Below are 18,373 nucleotides of genomic sequence, written 5' to 3' on the forward strand. Positions count from 1 at the left end.
CTCTCTCAGTCTATACTCCAGGACAGAGGGAGTAGCTAGACTAGTCTCTCTCAGTCTATACTCCAGGACAGAGGGAGTAGTGAGACTAGTCTCTCTCTGTCTATACTCCAGGTCAGAGGGAGTAGTGAGACTAGTCTCTCTCAGTCTATACTCCAGGAAAGAGGGAGTAGTGAGACTAGTCTCTCTCAGTCTATACTCCAGGACAGATGGAGTAGTGAGACTAGTCTCTCTGTATATACTCCAGGTCAGAGGGAGTAGTGAGACTAGTCTCTCTCCGTCTATACTCCAGGTCAGAGGGAGTAGTGAGACTAGTCTCTCTCAGTCTATACTCCAGGACAGAGGGAGTAGTGAGACTAGTCTCTGTCTGTCTATACTCTAGGACAGAGGGAGTAGTGACACTAGTCTCTCTCAGTCTATACTCCAGGTCAGAGGGAGTAGTGAGACTAGTCTCTCAGTCTATACTCCAGGACAGAGGGAGTAGTGAGACTAGTCTCTCTCTGTCTATACTCCAGGACAGAGGGAGTAGTGAGACTAGTCTCTCTCGGTCTATACTCCAGGTCAGAGGGAGTAGGGAGACTAGTCTCTCAGTCTATACTCCAGGACAGAGGGAGTAGTGAGACTAGTCTCTCTCTGTCTATACTCCAGGACAGATGGAGTAGTGAGACTAGTCTCTCTCTGTCTATACTACAGGTCAGAGGGAGTAGTGAGACTAGTCTCTCAGTCTATACTCCAGGACAGAGGGAGTAGTGAGACTAGTCTCTCTCTGTCTATACTCCAGGTCAGAGGGAGTAGTGAGACTAGTCTCTCTCAGTCTACACTCCAGGACAGAGGGAGTAGTGAGACTAGTCTCGCTCAGTCTATACTCCAGGACAGATGGAGTAGTGAGACTAGTCTCTCTGTCTATACTCCAGGACAGAGGGAGTAGTGAGACAAGTCTCTCTCAGTCTATACTCCAGGACAGAGGGAGTAGTGAGACTAGTCTCTCTCTGTCTATACTCCAGGACAGAGGGAGTAGTGAGACTAGTCTCTCTCAGTCTATACTCCAGGTCAGAGGGAGTAGTGAGACTAGTCTCTCAGTCTATACTCCAGGACAGAGGGAGTAGTGAGACTAGTCTCTCTCTGTCTATACACCAGGACAGATGGAGTAGTGAGACTAGTCTCTCTCTGTCTATACTCCAGGTCAGAGGGAGTAGTGAGACTAGTCTCTCCGTCTATACTCCAGGTCAGAGGGAGTAGTGAGACTAGTCTCTCTGTCTATACTCCAGGAAAGAGGGTGTAGAGAGACTAGTCTCTCTCTGTCTATACTCCAGGCCAGAGGGAGTAGTGAGACTAGTCTCTCTCAGTCTATACTCCAGGTCAGAGGGAGTAGTGAGACTAGTCTCTCTGTCTATACTCCAGGACAGACGGAGTAGTGAGACTAGTCTCTCTGTCTATACTCCAGGTCAGAGGGAGTAGTGAGACTAGTCTCTCTTCAGTCTATACTCCAGATCAGAGGGAGTAGTGAGACTAGTCTCTCTCAGTCTATACTCCAGGTCAGAGGAAGAAGTGAGACTAGTCTCTCTCTGTCTATACTCCAGGTCAGAGGGAGTAGTGAGACTAGTCTCTCTCAGTCTATACTCCAGGACTGAGGGAGTAGTTAGACTAGTCTCTCACTCTATACTCCAGGTCAGAGGGAGTAGTGAGACTAGTCTCTCTGTCTATACTCCAGGTCAGATGGAGTAGTGAGACTAGTCTCTCTCAGTCTATATTCCAGGTCAGAGGGAGTAGTGAGACTAGTCTCTCTGTCTATACTCCAGGTCAGAGGGAGTAGTGAGACTAGTCTCTCAGTCTATACTCCAGGACAGAGGGTTTAGTGAGACTAGTCTGTCTCAGTCTTTACTCCAGGTCAGAGGGAGAAGTGAGACTAGTCTCTCTCAGTCTATACTCCAGGACAGAGGGAGTAGTGAGACAAGTCTGTCTAAGTCTATACTCCAGGTCAGAGGGAGTAGTGAGACTAGTCTCTCAGTCTATACTCCAGGACAGAGGGAGTAGTGAGACTATTCTCTCTGTCTATACTCCAGGTCAGAGGGAGTAGTGCAACTAGTCTCTCAGTCTATACTCCAGGACAGAGGGAGTAGTGAGACTAGTCTCTCTGTCTATACTCCAGGTCAGAGGTAGTAGTGAGACTAGTCTCTAACAGTCTATACTCCAGGTCAGAGGGAGTATTGAGACAAGTCTCTCTCAGTCTATACTCCAGGACAGAGGGACAAGTGAGACTAGTCTCTCTCATTCTATACTCCAGGTCAGAGGGAGTAGTGAGACTAGTCTCTCTGTTAATACTCCAGGTCAGAGGGAGTAGTGAGACTAGTCTCTCTGTCTATACTCCAGGTCAGAGGGAGTAGTGAGACTAGTCTCTCTGTCTATACTCCAGGTCAGAGGGAGTAGTGAGACTAGTCTGTCTGTCTATACTCCAGGACAGAGGGAGTAGTGAGACTAGTCTCTCTGTCTATACTCCAGGTCAGAGGGAGTAGTGAGACTAGTCTCTCTGTCTATACTCCAGGTCAGAGGGAGTAGTGAGACTAGTCTCTCTGTCTATACTCCAGGACAGAGGGAGTAGTGAGACTAGTCTCTCTCAGTCTATACTCCAGGATAGATGGAGTAGTGAGACTAGTCTCTCTCAGTCTATACTCCAGGTCAGAGTGAGTAGTGAGACTAGTCTCTCTCAGTCTATACTCCAGGACAGAGGGAGTAGCTAGACTAGTCTCTCTCAGTCTATACTCCAGGACAGAGGGAGTAGTGAGACTAGTCTCTCTCTGTCTATACTCCAGGTCAGAGGGAGTAGTGAGACTAGTCTCTCTCAGTCTATACTCCAGGAAAGAGGGAGTAGTGAGACTAGTCTCTCTCAGTCTATACTCCAGGACAGATGGAGTAGTGAGACTAGTCTCTCTGTATATACTCCAGGTCAGAGGGAGTAGTGAGACTAGTCTCTCTCCGTCTATACTCCAGGTCAGAGGGAGTAGTGAGACTAGTCTCTCTCAGTCTATACTCCAGGACAGAGGGAGTAGTGAGACTAGTCTCTGTCTGTCTATACTCTAGGACAGAGGGAGTAGTGACACTAGTCTCTCTCAGTCTATACTCCAGGTCAGAGGGAGTAGTGAGACTAGTCTCTCAGTCTATACTCCAGGACAGAGGGAGTAGTGAGACTAGTCTCTCTCTGTCTATACTCCAGGACAGAGGGAGTAGTGAGACTAGTCTCTCTCGGTCTATACTCCAGGTCAGAGGGAGTAGGGAGACTAGTCTCTCAGTCTATACTCCAGGACAGAGGGAGTAGTGAGACTAGTCTCTCTCTGTCTATACTCCAGGACAGATGGAGTAGTGAGACTAGTCTCTCTCTGTCTATACTACAGGTCAGAGGGAGTAGTGAGACTAGTCTCTCAGTCTATACTCCAGGACAGAGGGAGTAGTGAGACTAGTCTCTCTCTGTCTATACTCCAGGTCAGAGGGAGTAGTGAGACTAGTCTCTCTCAGTCTACACTCCAGGACAGAGGGAGTAGTGAGACTAGTCTCGCTCAGTCTATACTCCAGGACAGATGGAGTAGTGAGACTAGTCTCTCTGTCTATACTCCAGGACAGAGGGAGTAGTGAGACAAGTCTCTCTCAGTCTATACTCCAGGACAGAGGGAGTAGTGAGACTAGTCTCTCTCTGTCTATACTCCAGGACAGAGGGAGTAGTGAGACTAGTCTCTCTCAGTCTATACTCCAGGTCAGAGGGAGTAGTGAGACTAGTCTCTCAGTCTATACTCCAGGACAGAGGGAGTAGTGAGACTAGTCTCTCTCTGTCTATACACCAGGACAGATGGAGTAGTGAGACTAGTCTCTCTCTGTCTATACTCCAGGTCAGAGGGAGTAGTGAGACTAGTCTCTCCGTCTATACTCCAGGTCAGAGGGAGTAGTGAGACTAGTCTCTCTGTCTATACTCCAGGAAAGAGGGTGTAGAGAGACTAGTCTCTCTCTGTCTATACTCCAGGCCAGAGGGAGTAGTGAGACTAGTCTCTCTCAGTCTATACTCCAGGTCAGAGGGAGTAGTGAGACTAGTCTCTCTGTCTATACTCCAGGTCACAGGGAGTAGTGAGACTAGTCTCTCTGATTATACTCCAGGTCAGAGGGAGTAGTGAGACTAGTCTCTCTGTCTATACTCCAGGACAGAGGGAGTAGTGAGACTAGTCTCTGTCTGTCTATACTCCAGGACAGAGGGAGTAGTGAGACTAGTCTCTCTCAGTCTATACTCCAGGTCAGAGGGAGTAGTGAGACTAGTCTCTCAGTCTACACTCCAGGACAGAGGGAGTAGTGAGACTAGTCTCTCTCTGTCTATACTCCAGGACAGATGTAGTAGTGAGACAAGTCTCTCTCTGTCTATACTCCAAGTCAGAGGGAGTAGTGAGACTAGTCTCTCTGTCTATACTCCAGGTCAGATGGAGTAGTGAGACTAGTCTCTCTCAGTCTATATTCCAGGTCAGAGGGAGTAGTGAGACTAGTCTCTCTGTCTATACTCCAGGTCAGAGGGAGTAGTGAGACTAGTCTCTCAGTCTATACTCCAGGACAGAGGGAGTAGTGAGACTAGTCTGTCTCAGTCTTTACTCCAGGTCAGAGGGAGTAGTGACACTAGTCTCTCTCAGTCTATACTCCAGGACAGAGGGAGTAGTGAGACAAGTCTGTCTAAGTCTATACTCCAGGTCAGAGGGAGTAGTGAGACTAGTCTCTCAGTCTATACTCCAGGACAGAGGGAGTAGTGAGACTATTCTCTCTGTCTATACTCCAGGTCAGATGGAGTAGTGCGACTAGTCTCTCAGTCTATACTCCAGGACAGAGGGAGTAGTGAGACTACTCTCTCTCAGTCTATACTCCAGGACAGATGGAGTAGTGAGACTAGTCTCTCTGTCTATACTCCAGGTCAGAGGTAGTAGAGAGACTAGTCTCTCTCAGTCTATACTCCAGGACAGATGGAGTAGTGAGACTAGTCTCTCTGTCTATACTCCAGGTCAGAGGGAGTAGTGAGACTAGTCTCTCTCCGTCTATACTCCAGGTCAGAGGGAGTAGTGAGACTAGTCTCTCAGTCTATACTCCAGGTCAGATGGAGTAGTGAGACTAGTCTCTCTCTGTCTATACTCCAGGTCAGAGGGAGTAGTGAGACTAGTCTCTGTCTGTCTATACTCCAGGACAGAGGGAGTAGTGAGACTAGTCTCTCTGTCTATACTCCAGGTCAGAGGGAGTAGTGAGACTAGTCTCTCTGTCTATACTCCAGGTCAGAGGGAGTAGTGAGACTAGTCTCTCTGTCTATACTCCAGGACAGAGGGAGTAGTGAGACTAGTCTCTCTGTCTATACTCCAGGACAGAGGGAGTAGTGAGACTAGTCTCTCTCAGTCTATACTCCAGGTCAGAGGGAGTAGTGAGACTAGTCTCTCAGTCTATACTCCAGGACAGAGGGAGTAGTGAGACTAGTCTCTCTCTGTCTATACTCCAGGACAGAGGGAGTAATGAGACTAGTCTCTCTCTGTCTATACTCCAGGTCAGAGGGAGTAGTGAGACTAGTCTCTCTCTGTCTATACTCCAGGACAGAGGGAGTAGTGAGACTAGTCTCTCTCAGTCTATACTCCAGGACAGATGAAGTAGTGAGACTAGTCTCTCTGTCTATACTCCAGGTCACAGGGAGTAGTGAGACTAGTCTCTCTGATTATACTCCAGGTCAGAGGGAGTAGTGAGACTAGTCTCTCTGTCTATACTCCAGGACAGAGGGAGTAGTGGGACTAGTCTCTGTCTGTCTGTACTCCAGGACAGAGGGAGTAGTGAGACTAGTCTCTCTCAGTCTATACTCCAGGTCAGAGGGAGTAGTGAGACTAGTCTCTCAGTCTACACTCCAGGACAGAGGGAGTAGTGAGACAAGTCTCTCTCTGTCTATACTCCAAGTCAGAGGGAGTAGTGAGACTAGTCTCTCTGTCTATACTCCAGGTCAGATGGAGTAGTGAGACTAGTCTCTCTCAGTCTATATTCCAGGTCAGAGGGAGTAGTGAGACTAGTCTCTCTGTCTATACTCCAGGTCAGAGGGAGTAGTGAGACTAGTCTCTCAGTCTATACTCCAGGACAGAGGGAGTAGTGAGACTAGTCTGTCTCAGTCTTTACTCCAGGTCAGAGGGAGTAGTGACACTAGTCTCTCTCAGTCTATACTCCAGGACAGAGGGAGTAGTGAGACAAGTCTGTCTAAGTCTTTACTCCAGGTCAGAGGGAGTAGTGAGACTAGTCTCTCAGTCTATACTCCAGGACAGAGGGAGTAGTGAGACTATTCTCTCTGTCTATACTCCAGGTCAGATGGAGTAGTGCGACTAGTCTCTCAGTCTATACTCCAGGACAGAGGGAGTAGTGAGACTACTCTCTCTCAGTCTATACTCCAGGACAGATGGAGTAGTGAGACTAGTCTCTCTGTCTATACTCCAGGTCAGAGTTAGTAGTGAGACTATTCTCTAACAGTCTATACTCCAGGTCAGAGGGAGTAGTGAGACAAGTCTCTCTCAGTCTATACTCCAGGACAGAGGGACAAGTGAGACTAGTCTCTCTCATTCTATACTCCAGGTCAGAGGGAGTAGTGAGACTAGTCTCTCTGTTAATACTCCAGGTCAGAGGGAGTAGTGAGACTAGTCTCTCTGTCTATACTCCAGGTCAGAGGGAGTAGTGAGACTAGTCTCTCTGTCTATACTCCAGGTCAGAGGGAGTAGTGAGACTAGTCTGTCTGTCTATACTCCAGGACAGAGGGAGTAGTGAGACTAGTCTCTCTGTCTATACTCCAGGTCAGAGGGAGTAGTGAGACTAGTCTCTCTGTCTATACTCCAGGTCAGAGGGAGTAGTGAGACTAGTCTCTCTGTCTATACTCCAGGACAGAGGGAGTAGTGAGACTAGTCTCTCTCAGTCTATACTCCAGGACAGATGGAGTAGAGAGACTAGTCTCTCTCAGTCTATACTCCAGGTCAGAGGGAGTAGTGAGACTAGTCTCTCTCAGTCTATACTCCAGGAAAGAGGGAGTAGAGAGACTAGTCTCTCTCAGTCTATACTCCAGGACAGATGGAGTAGTGAGACTAGTCTCTCTGTCTATACTCCAGGTCAGAGGGAGTAGTGAGACTAGTCTCTCTCCGTCTATACTCCAGGTCAGAGGGAGTAGTGAGACTAGTCTCTCAGTCTATACTCCAGGTCAGATGGAGTAGTGAGACTAGTCTCTCTCTGTCTATACTCCAGGTCAGAGGGAGTAGTGAGACTAGTCTCTGTCTGTCTATACTCCAGGTCAGAGGGAGTAGTGAGACTAGTCTCTCTCAGTCTATACTCCAGGTCAGAGGGAGTAGTGAGACTAGTCTCTCTCAGTCTATACTCCAGGTCAGAGGGAGTAGTGAGACTAGTCTCTCAGTCTATACTCCAAGACAGAGGGAGTAGTGAGACTAGTCTCTCTCTGTCTATACTCCAGGACAGAGGGAGTAGTGAGACTAGTCTCTCTCAGTCTATACTCCAGGCCAGAGGGAGTAGTGAGACTAGTCTCTCTCAGTCTATACTCCAGGTCAGAGGGAGAAGTGAGACTAGTCTCTCTCTGTCTATACTCCAGGTCAGAGGGAGTAGTGAGACTAGTCTCTCTCAGTCTATACTCCAGGACTGAGGGAGTAGTTAGACTAGTCTCTCACTCTATACTCCAGGACAGAGGGAGTAGTGAGACTAGTCTCTGTCTGTCTATACTCCAGGAAAGAGGGAGTAGTGAGACTAGTCTCTCTGTCTATACTCCAGGTCAGAGGGAGTAGTGAGACTAGTCTCTCAGTCTATACTCCAGGTCAGAGGGAGTAGTGAGACTAGTCTCTCTCTGTCTATACTCCAGGACAGAGGGAGTAGTGAGACTAGTCTCTCTCAGTCTATACCCCAGGTCAGAGGGAGTAGTGAGACTAGTCTCTCAGTCTACACTCCAGGACAGAGGGAGTAGTGAGACTAGTCTCTCTCTGTCTATACTCCAGGACAGATGGAGTAGTGAGACAAGTCTCTCTCTGTCTATACTCCAGGTCAGAGGGAGTAGTGAGACTAGTCTCTCTGTCTATACTCCAGGTCAGATGGAGTAGTGAGACTAGTCTCTCTCAGTCTATATTCCAGGTCAGAGGGAGTAGTGAGACTAGTCTCTCTGTCTATACTCCAGGTCAGAGGGAGTAGTGAGACTAGTCTCTCAGTCTATACTCCAGGACAGAGGGAGTAGTGAGACTAGTCTGTCTCAGTCTTTACTCCAGGTCAGAGGGAGAAGTGAGACTAGTCTCTCTCAGTCTATACTCCAGGACAGAGGGAGTAGTGAGACAAGTCTGTCTAAGTCTATACTCCAGGTCAGAGGGAGTAGTGAGACTAGTCTCTCAGTCTATACTCCAGGACAGAGGGAGTAGTGAGACTATTCTCTCTGTCTATACTCCAGGTCAGAGGGAGTAGTGCGACTAGTCTCTCAGTCTATACTCCAGGACAGAGGGAGTAGTGAGACTAGTCTCTCTGTCTATACTCCAGGTCAGAGGTAGTAGTGAGACTAGTCTCTAACAGTCTATACTCCAGGTCAGAGGGAGTATTGAGACAAGTCTCTCTCAGTCTATACTCCAGGACAGAGGGACAAGTGAGACTAGTCTCTCTCATTCTATACTCCAGGTCAGAGGGAGTAGTGAGACTAGTCTCTCTGTTAATACTCCAGGTCAGAGGGAGTAGTGAGACTAGTCTCTCTGTCTATACTCCAGGTCAGAGGGAGTAGTGAGACTAGTCTCTCTGTCTATACTCCAGGTCAGAGGGAGTAGTGAGACTAGTCTGTCTGTCTATACTCCAGGACAGAGGGAGTAGTGAGACTAGTCTCTCTGTCTATACTCCAGGTCAGAGGGAGTAGTGAGACTAGTCTCTCTGTCTATACTCCAGGTCAGAGGGAGTAGTGAGACTAGTCTCTCTGTCTATACTCCAGGACAGAGGGAGTAGTGAGACTAGTCTCTCTCAGTCTATACTCCAGGATAGATGGAGTAGTGAGACTAGTCTCTCTCAGTCTATACTCCAGGTCAGAGGGAGTAGTGAGACTAGTCTCTCTCAGTCTATACTCCAGGACAGAGGGAGTAGCTAGACTAGTCTCTCTCAGTCTATACTCCAGGACAGAGGGAGTAGTGAGACTAGTCTCTCTCTGTCTATACTCCAGGTCAGAGGGAGTAGTGAGACTAGTCTCTCTCAGTCTATACTCCAGGAAAGAGGGAGTAGTGAGACTAGTCTCTCTCAGTCTATACTCCAGGACAGATGGAGTAGTGAGACTAGTCTCTCTGTATATACTCCAGGTCAGAGGGAGTAGTGAGACTAGTCTCTCTCCGTCTATACTCCAGGTCAGAGGGAGTAGTGAGACTAGTCTCTCTCAGTCTATACTCCAGGACAGAGGGAGTAGTGAGACTAGTCTCTGTCTGTCTATACTCTAGGACAGAGGGAGTAGTGACACTAGTCTCTCTCAGTCTATACTCCAGGTCAGAGGGAGTAGTGAGACTAGTCTCTCAGTCTATACTCCAGGACAGAGGGAGTAGTGAGACTAGTCTCTCTCTGTCTATACTCCAGGACAGAGGGAGTAGTGAGACTAGTCTCTCTCGGTCTATACTCCAGGTCAGAGGGAGTAGGGAGACTAGTCTCTCAGTCTATACTCCAGGACAGAGGGAGTAGTGAGACTAGTCTCTCTCTGTCTATACTCCAGGACAGATGGAGTAGTGAGACTAGTCTCTCTCTGTCTATACTACAGGTCAGAGGGAGTAGTGAGACTAGTCTCTCAGTCTATACTCCAGGACAGAGGGAGTAGTGAGACTAGTCTCTCTCTGTCTATACTCCAGGTCAGAGGGAGTAGTGAGACTAGTCTCTCTCAGTCTACACTCCAGGACAGAGGGAGTAGTGAGACTAGTCTCGCTCAGTCTATACTCCAGGACAGATGGAGTAGTGAGACTAGTCTCTCTGTCTATACTCCAGGACAGAGGGAGTAGTGAGACAAGTCTCTCTCAGTCTATACTCCAGGACAGAGGGAGTAGTGAGACTAGTCTCTCTCTGTCTATACTCCAGGACAGAGGGAGTAGTGAGACTAGTCTCTCTCAGTCTATACTCCAGGTCAGAGGGAGTAGTGAGACTAGTCTCTCAGTCTATACTCCAGGACAGAGGGAGTAGTGAGACTAGTCTCTCTCTGTCTATACACCAGGACAGATGGAGTAGTGAGACTAGTCTCTCTCTGTCTATACTCCAGGTCAGAGGGAGTAGTGAGACTAGTCTCTCCGTCTATACTCCAGGTCAGAGGGAGTAGTGAGACTAGTCTCTCTGTCTATACTCCAGGAAAGAGGGTGTAGAGAGACTAGTCTCTCTCTGTCTATACTCCAGGCCAGAGGGAGTAGTGAGACTAGTCTCTCTCAGTCTATACTCCAGGTCAGAGGGAGTAGTGAGACTAGTCTCTCTGTCTATACTCCAGGACAGACGGAGTAGTGAGACTAGTCTCTCTGTCTATACTCCAGGTCAGAGGGAGTAGTGAGACTAGTCTCTCTTCAGTCTATACTCCAGATCAGAGGGAGTAGTGAGACTAGTCTCTCTCAGTCTATACTCCAGGTCAGAGGAAGAAGTGAGACTAGTCTCTCTCTGTCTATACTCCAGGTCAGAGGGAGTAGTGAGACTAGTCTCTCTCAGTCTATACTCCAGGACTGAGGGAGTAGTTAGACTAGTCTCTCACTCTATACTCCAGGTCAGAGGGAGTAGTGAGACTAGTCTCTCTGTCTATACTCCAGGTCAGATGGAGTAGTGAGACTAGTCTCTCTCAGTCTATATTCCAGGTCAGAGGGAGTAGTGAGACTAGTCTCTCTGTCTATACTCCAGGTCAGAGGGAGTAGTGAGACTAGTCTCTCAGTCTATACTCCAGGACAGAGTGAGTAGTGAGACTAGTCTGTCTCAGTCTTTACTCCAGGTCAGAGGGAGAAGTGAGACTAGTCTCTCTCAGTCTATACTCCAGGACAGAGGGAGTAGTGAGACAAGTCTGTCTAAGTCTATACTCCAGGTCAGAGGGAGTAGTGAGACTAGTCTCTCAGTCTATACTCCAGGACAGAGGGAGTAGTGAGACTATTCTCTCTGTCTATACTCCAGGTCAGAGGGAGTAGTGCGACTAGTCTCTCAGTCTATACTCCAGGACAGAGGGAGTAGTGAGACTAGTCTCTCTGTCTATACTCCAGGTCAGAGGTAGTAGTGAGACTAGTCTCTAACAGTCTATACTCCAGGTCAGAGGGAGTATTGAGACAAGTCTCTCTCAGTCTATACTCCAGGACAGAGGGACAAGTGAGACTAGTCTCTCTCATTCTATACTCCAGGTCAGAGGGAGTAGTGAGACTAGTCTCTCTGTTAATACTCCAGGTCAGAGGGAGTAGTGAGACTAGTCTCTCTGTCTATACTCCAGGTCAGAGGGAGTAGTGAGACTAGTCTCTCTGTCTATACTCCAGGTCAGAGGGAGTAGTGAGACTAGTCTGTCTGTCTATACTCCAGGACAGAGGGAGTAGTGAGACTAGTCTCTCTGTCTATACTCCAGGTCAGAGGGAGTAGTGAGACTAGTCTCTCTGTCTATACTCCAGGTCAGAGGGAGTAGTGAGACTAGTCTCTCTGTCTATACTCCAGGACAGAGGGAGTAGTGAGACTAGTCTCTCTCAGTCTATACTCCAGGATAGATGGAGTAGTGAGACTAGTCTCTCTCAGTCTATACTCCAGGTCAGAGTGAGTAGTGAGACTAGTCTCTCTCAGTCTATACTCCAGGACAGAGGGAGTAGCTAGACTAGTCTCTCTCAGTCTATACTCCAGGACAGAGGGAGTAGTGAGACTAGTCTCTCTCTGTCTATACTCCAGGTCAGAGGGAGTAGTGAGACTAGTCTCTCTCAGTCTATACTCCAGGAAAGAGGGAGTAGTGAGACTAGTCTCTCTCAGTCTATACTCCAGGACAGATGGAGTAGTGAGACTAGTCTCTCTGTATATACTCCAGGTCAGAGGGAGTAGTGAGACTAGTCTCTCTCCGTCTATACTCCAGGTCAGAGGGAGTAGTGAGACTAGTCTCTCTCAGTCTATACTCCAGGACAGAGGGAGTAGTGAGACTAGTCTCTGTCTGTCTATACTCTAGGACAGAGGGAGTAGTGACACTAGTCTCTCTCAGTCTATACTCCAGGTCAGAGGGAGTAGTGAGACTAGTCTCTCAGTCTATACTCCAGGACAGAGGGAGTAGTGAGACTAGTCTCTCTCTGTCTATACTCCAGGACAGAGGGAGTAGTGAGACTAGTCTCTCTCGGTCTATACTCCAGGTCAGAGGGAGTAGGGAGACTAGTCTCTCAGTCTATACTCCAGGACAGAGGGAGTAGTGAGACTAGTCTCTCTCTGTCTATACTCCAGGACAGATGGAGTAGTGAGACTAGTCTCTCTCTGTCTATACTACAGGTCAGAGGGAGTAGTGAGACTAGTCTCTCAGTCTATACTCCAGGACAGAGGGAGTAGTGAGACTAGTCTCTCTCTGTCTATACTCCAGGTCAGAGGGAGTAGTGAGACTAGTCTCTCTCAGTCTACACTCCAGGACAGAGGGAGTAGTGAGACTAGTCTCGCTCAGTCTATACTCCAGGACAGATGGAGTAGTGAGACTAGTCTCTCTGTCTATACTCCAGGACAGAGGGAGTAGTGAGACAAGTCTCTCTCAGTCTATACTCCAGGACAGAGGGAGTAGTGAGACTAGTCTCTCTCTGTCTATACTCCAGGACAGAGGGAGTAGTGAGACTAGTCTCTCTCAGTCTATACTCCAGGTCAGAGGGAGTAGTGAGACTAGTCTCTCAGTCTATACTCCAGGACAGAGGGAGTAGTGAGACTAGTCTCTCTCTGTCTATACACCAGGACAGATGGAGTAGTGAGACTAGTCTCTCTCTGTCTATACTCCAGGTCAGAGGGAGTAGTGAGACTAGTCTCTCCGTCTATACTCCAGGTCAGAGGGAGTAGTGAGACTAGTCTCTCTGTCTATACTCCAGGAAAGAGGGTGTAGAGAGACTAGTCTCTCTCTGTCTATACTCCAGGCCAGAGGGAGTAGTGAGACTAGTCTCTCTCAGTCTATACTCCAGGTCAGAGGGAGTAGTGAGACTAGTCTCTCTGTCTATACTCCAGGACAGACGGAGTAGTGAGACTAGTCTCTCTGTCTATACTCCAGGTCAGAGGGAGTAGTGAGACTAGTCTCTCTTCAGTCTATACTCCAGATCAGAGGGAGTAGTGAGACTAGTCTCTCTCTGTCTATACTCCAGGTCAGAGGGAGTAGTGAGACTAGTCTCTCTCAGTCTATACTCCAGGACAGAGGGAGTAGTGAGACTAGTCTGTCTCAGTCTATACTCCAGGACAGAGGGAGTAGTGAGACTAGTCTCTCAGTCTATACTCCAAGACTGAGGGAGTAGTGAGACTAGTCTCTCTCTGTCTATACTCCAGGACAGAGGGAGTAGTGAGACTAGTCTCTCTCAGTCTATACTCCAGGCCAGAGGGAGTAGTGAGACTAGTCTCTCTCAGTCTATACTCCAGGTCAGAGGGAGAAGTGAGACTAGTCTCTCTCTGTCTATACTCCAGGTCAGAGGGAGTAGTGAGACTAGTCTCTCTCAGTCTATACTCCAGGACAGAGGGAGTAGTGAGACTAGTCTCTCACTCTATACTCCAGGACAGAGGGAGTAGTGAGACTAGTCTCTGTCTGTCTATACTCCAGGACAGAGGGAGTAGTGAGACTAGTCTCTCTGTCTATACTCCAGGTCAGAGGGAGTAGTGAGACTAGTCTCTCAGTCTATACTCCAGAACAGAGGGAGTAGTGAGACTAGTCTCTCTCTGTCTATACTCCAGGTCAGAGGGAGTAGTGAGACTAGTCTCTCTCAGTCTACACTCCAGGACAGAGGGAGTAGTGAGACTAGTCTCGCTCAGTCTATACTCCAGGACAGATGGAGTAGTGAGACTAGTCTCTCTGTCTATACTCCAGGACAGAGGGAGTAGTGAGACAAGTCTCTCTCAGTCTATACTCCAGGACAGAGGGAGTAGTGAGACTAGTCTCTCTCTGTCTATACTCCAGGACAGAGGGAGTAGTGAGACTAGTCTCTCTCAGTCTATACTCCAGGTCAGAGGGAGTAGTGAGACTAGTCTCTCAGTCTATACTCCAGGACAGAGGGAGTAGTGAGACTAGTCTCTCTCTGTCTATACACCAGGACAGATGGAGTAGTGAGACTAGTCTCTCTCTGTCTATACTCCAGGTCAGAGGGAGTAGTGAGACTAGTCTCTCCGTCTATACTCCAGGTCAGAGGGAGTAGTGAGACTAGTCTCTCTGTCTATACTCCAGGAAAGAGGGTGTAGAGAGACTAGTCTCTCTCTGTCTATACTCCAGGTCAGAGGGAGTAGTGAGACTAGTCTCTCCGTCTATACTCCAGGTCAGAGGGAGTAGTGAGACTAGTCTCTCTGTCTATACTCCAGGAAAGAGGGTGTAGAGAGACTAGTCTCTCTCTGTCTATACTCCAGGCCAGAGGGAGTAGTGAGACTAGTCTCTCTCAGTCTATACTCCAGGTCAGAGGGAGTAGTGAGACTAGTCTCTCTGTCTATACTCCAGGACAGACGGAGTAGTGAGACTAGTCTCTCTGTCTATACTCCAGGTCAGAGGGAGTAGTGAGACTAGTCTCTCTTCAGTCTATACTCCAGATCAGAGGGAGTAGTGAGACTAGTCTCTCTCTGTCTATACTCCAGGTCAGAGGGAGTAGTGAGACTAGTCTCTCTCAGTCTATACTCCAGGACAGAGGGAGTAGTGAGACTAGTCTGTCTCAGTCTATACTCCAGGACAGAGGGAGTAGTGAGACTAGTCTCTCAGTCTATACTCCAAGACTGAGGGAGTAGTGAGACTAGTCTCTCTCTGTCTATACTCCAGGACAGAGGGAGTAGTGAGACTAGTCTCTCTCAGTCTATACTCCAGGCCAGAGGGAGTAGTGAGACTAGTCTCTCTCAGTCTATACTCCAGGTCAGAGGGAGAAGTGAGACTAGTCTCTCTCTGTCTATACTCCAGGTCAGAGGGAGTAGTGAGACTAGTCTCTCTCAGTCTATACTCCAGGACAGAGGGAGTAGTGAGACTAGTCTCTCACTCTATACTCCAGGACAGAGGGAGTAGTGAGACTAGTCTCTGTCTGTCTATACTCCAGGACAGAGGGAGTAGTGAGACTAGTCTCTCTGTCTATACTCCAGGTCAGAGGGAGTAGTGAGACTAGTCTCTCAGTCTATACTCCAGAACAGAGGGAGTAGTGAGACTAGTCTCTCTCTGTCTATACTCCAGGTCAGAGGGAGTAGTGAGACTAGTCTCTCTCAGTCTACACTCCAGGACAGAGGGAGTAGTGAGACTAGTCTCGCTCAGTCTATACTCCAGGACAGATGGAGTAGTGAGACTAGTCTCTCTGTCTATACTCCAGGACAGAGGGAGTAGTGAGACAAGTCTCTCTCAGTCTATACTCCAGGACAGAGGGAGTAGTGAGACTAGTCTCTCTCTGTCTATACTCCAGGACAGAGGGAGTAGTGAGACTAGTCTCTCTCAGTCTATACTCCAGGTCAGAGGGAGTAGTGAGACTAGTCTCTCAGTCTATACTCCAGGACAGAGGGAGTAGTGAGACTAGTCTCTCTCTGTCTATACACCAGGACAGATGGAGTAGTGAGACTAGTCTCTCTCTGTCTATACTCCAGGTCAGAGGGAGTAGTGAGACTAGTCTCTCCGTCTATACTCCAGGTCAGAGGGAGTAGTGAGACTAGTCTCTCTGTCTATACTCCAGGAAAGAGGGTGTAGAGAGACTAGTCTCTCTCTGTCTATACTCCAGGCCAGAGGGAGTAGTGAGACTAGTCTCTCTCAGTCTATACTCCAGGTCAGAGGGAGTAGTGAGACTAGTCTCTCTGTCTATACTCCAGGACAGACGGAGTAGTGAGACTAGTCTCTCTGTCTATACTCCAGGTCAGAGGGAGTAGTGAGACTAGTCTCTCTTCAGTCTATACTCCAGATCAGAGGGAGTAGTGAGACTAGTCTCTCTCTGTCTATACTCCAGGTCAGAGGGAGTAGTGAGACTAGTCTCTCTCAGTCTATACTCCAGGACAGAGGGAGTAGTGAGACTAGTCTGTCTCAGTCTATACTCCAGGACAGAGGGAGTAGTGAGACTAGTCTCTCAGTCTATACTCCAAGACTGAGGGAGTAGTGAGACTAGTCTCTCTCTGTCTATACTCCAGGACAGAGGGAGTAGTGAGACTAGTCTCTCTCAGTCTATACTCCAGGCCAGAGGGAGTAGTGAGACTAGTCTCTCTCAGTCTATACTCCAGGTCAGAGGGAGAAGTGAGACTAGTCTCTCTCTGTCTATACTCCAGGTCAGAGGGAGTAGTGAGACTAGTCTCTCTCAGTCTATACTCCAGGACAGAGGGAGTAGTGAGACTAGTCTCTCACTCTATACTCCAGGACAGAGGGAGTAGTGAGACTAGTCTCTGTCTGTCTATACTCCAGGACAGAGGGAGTAGTGAGACTAGTCTCTCTGTCTATACTCCAGGTCAGAGGGAGTAGTGAGACTAGTCTCTCAGTCTATACTCCAGAACAGAGGGAGTAGTGAGACTAGTCTCTCTCTGTCTATACTCCAGGACAGAGGGAGTAGTGAGACTAGTCTCTCTCAGTCTACACTCCAGGTCAGAGGGAGTAGTGAGACTAGTCTCTCAGTCTACACTCCAGGACAGAGGGAGTAGTGAGACTAGTCTCTCTCTGTCTATACTCCAGGACAGATGGAGTAGTGAGACAAGTCTCTCTCTGTCTATACTCCAGGTCAGAGGGAGTAGTGAGACTAGTCTCTCTGTCTATACTCCAGGTCAGATGGAGTAGTGAGACTAGTCTCTCTCAGTCTATATTCCAGGTCAGAGGGAGTAGTGAGACTAGTCTCTCTGTCTATACTCCAGGTCAGAGGGAGTAGTGAGACTAGTCTCTCAGTCTATACTCCAGGACAGAGGGAGTAGTGAGACTAGTCTGTCTCAGTCTTTCCTCCAGGTCAGAGGGAGTAGTGAGACTAGTCTCTCTCAGTCTATACTCCAGGACAGAGGGAGTAGTGAGACTAGTCTGTCTCAGTCTATACTCCAGGACAGAGGGAGTAGTGAGACTAGTCTCTCAGTCTATACTCCAGGACAGAGGGAGTAGTGAGACTAGTCTCTCAGTCTATACTCCAGGTCAGATGGAGTAGTGAGACTAGTCTCTCTCTGTCTATACTCCAGGTCAGAGGGAGTAGTGAGACTAGTCTCTGTCTGTCTATACTCCAGGTCAGAGGGAGTAGTGAGACTAGTCTCTCTGTCTATACTCCAGGTCAGAGGGAGTAGTGAGACTAGTCTCTCTCAGTCTATACTCCAGGTCAGAGGGAGTAGTGAGACTAGTCTCTCAGTCTATACTCCAAGACAGAGGGAGTAGTGAGACTAGTCTCTCTCTGTCTATACTCCAGGACAGAGGGAGTAGTGAGACTAGTCTCTCTCAGTCTATACTCCAGGCCAGAGGGAGTAGTGAGACTAGTCTCTCTCAGTCTATACTCCAGGTCAGAGGGAGAAGTGAGACTAGTCTCTCTCTGTCTATACTCCAGGTCAGAGGGAGTAGTGAGACTAGTCTCTCTCAGTCTATACTCCAGGACAGAGGGAGTAGTGAGACTAGTCTCTCACTCTATACTCCAGGACAGAGGGAGTAGTGAGACTAGTCTCTGTCTGTCTATACTCCAGGACAGAGGGAGTAGTGAGACTAGTCTCTGTCTGTCTATACTCCAGGTCAGAGGGAGTAGTGAGACTAGTCTCTCAGTCTATACTCCAGAACAGAGGGAGTAGTGAGACTAGTCTCTCTCTGTCTATACTCCAGGACAGAGGGAGTAGTGAGACTAGTCTCTCTCAGTCTATACTCCAGGTCAGAGGGAGTAGTGAGACTAGTCTCTCAGTCTACACTCCAGGACAGAGGGAGTAGTGAGACTAGTCTCTCTCTGTCTATACTCCAGGACAGATTTAGTAGTGAGACAAGTCTCTCTCTGTCTATACTCCAGGTCAGAGGGAGTAGTGAGACTAGTCTCTCAGTCTATACTCCAGGACAGAGGGAGTAGTGAGACTACTCTCTCTCAGTCTATACTCCAGGACAGATGGAGTAGTGAGACTAGTCTCTCTGTCTATACTCCAGGTCAGAGGGAGTAGTGAGACTAGTCTCTCTCAGTCTATACTCCAGGTCAGAGGGAGTAGTGAGACAAGACTCTCTCAGTCTAACATCCAGGACAGAGGGACAAGTGAGACTAGTCGCTCTCATTCTATACTCCGG

Source organism: Salmo salar, chromosome 01, assembly GCF_965601325.2.
Source record: "Salmo salar chromosome 01, fSalSal1, whole genome shotgun sequence".
NCBI classification, from domain to species: Eukaryota; Metazoa; Chordata; class Actinopteri; order Salmoniformes; family Salmonidae; genus Salmo; species Salmo salar.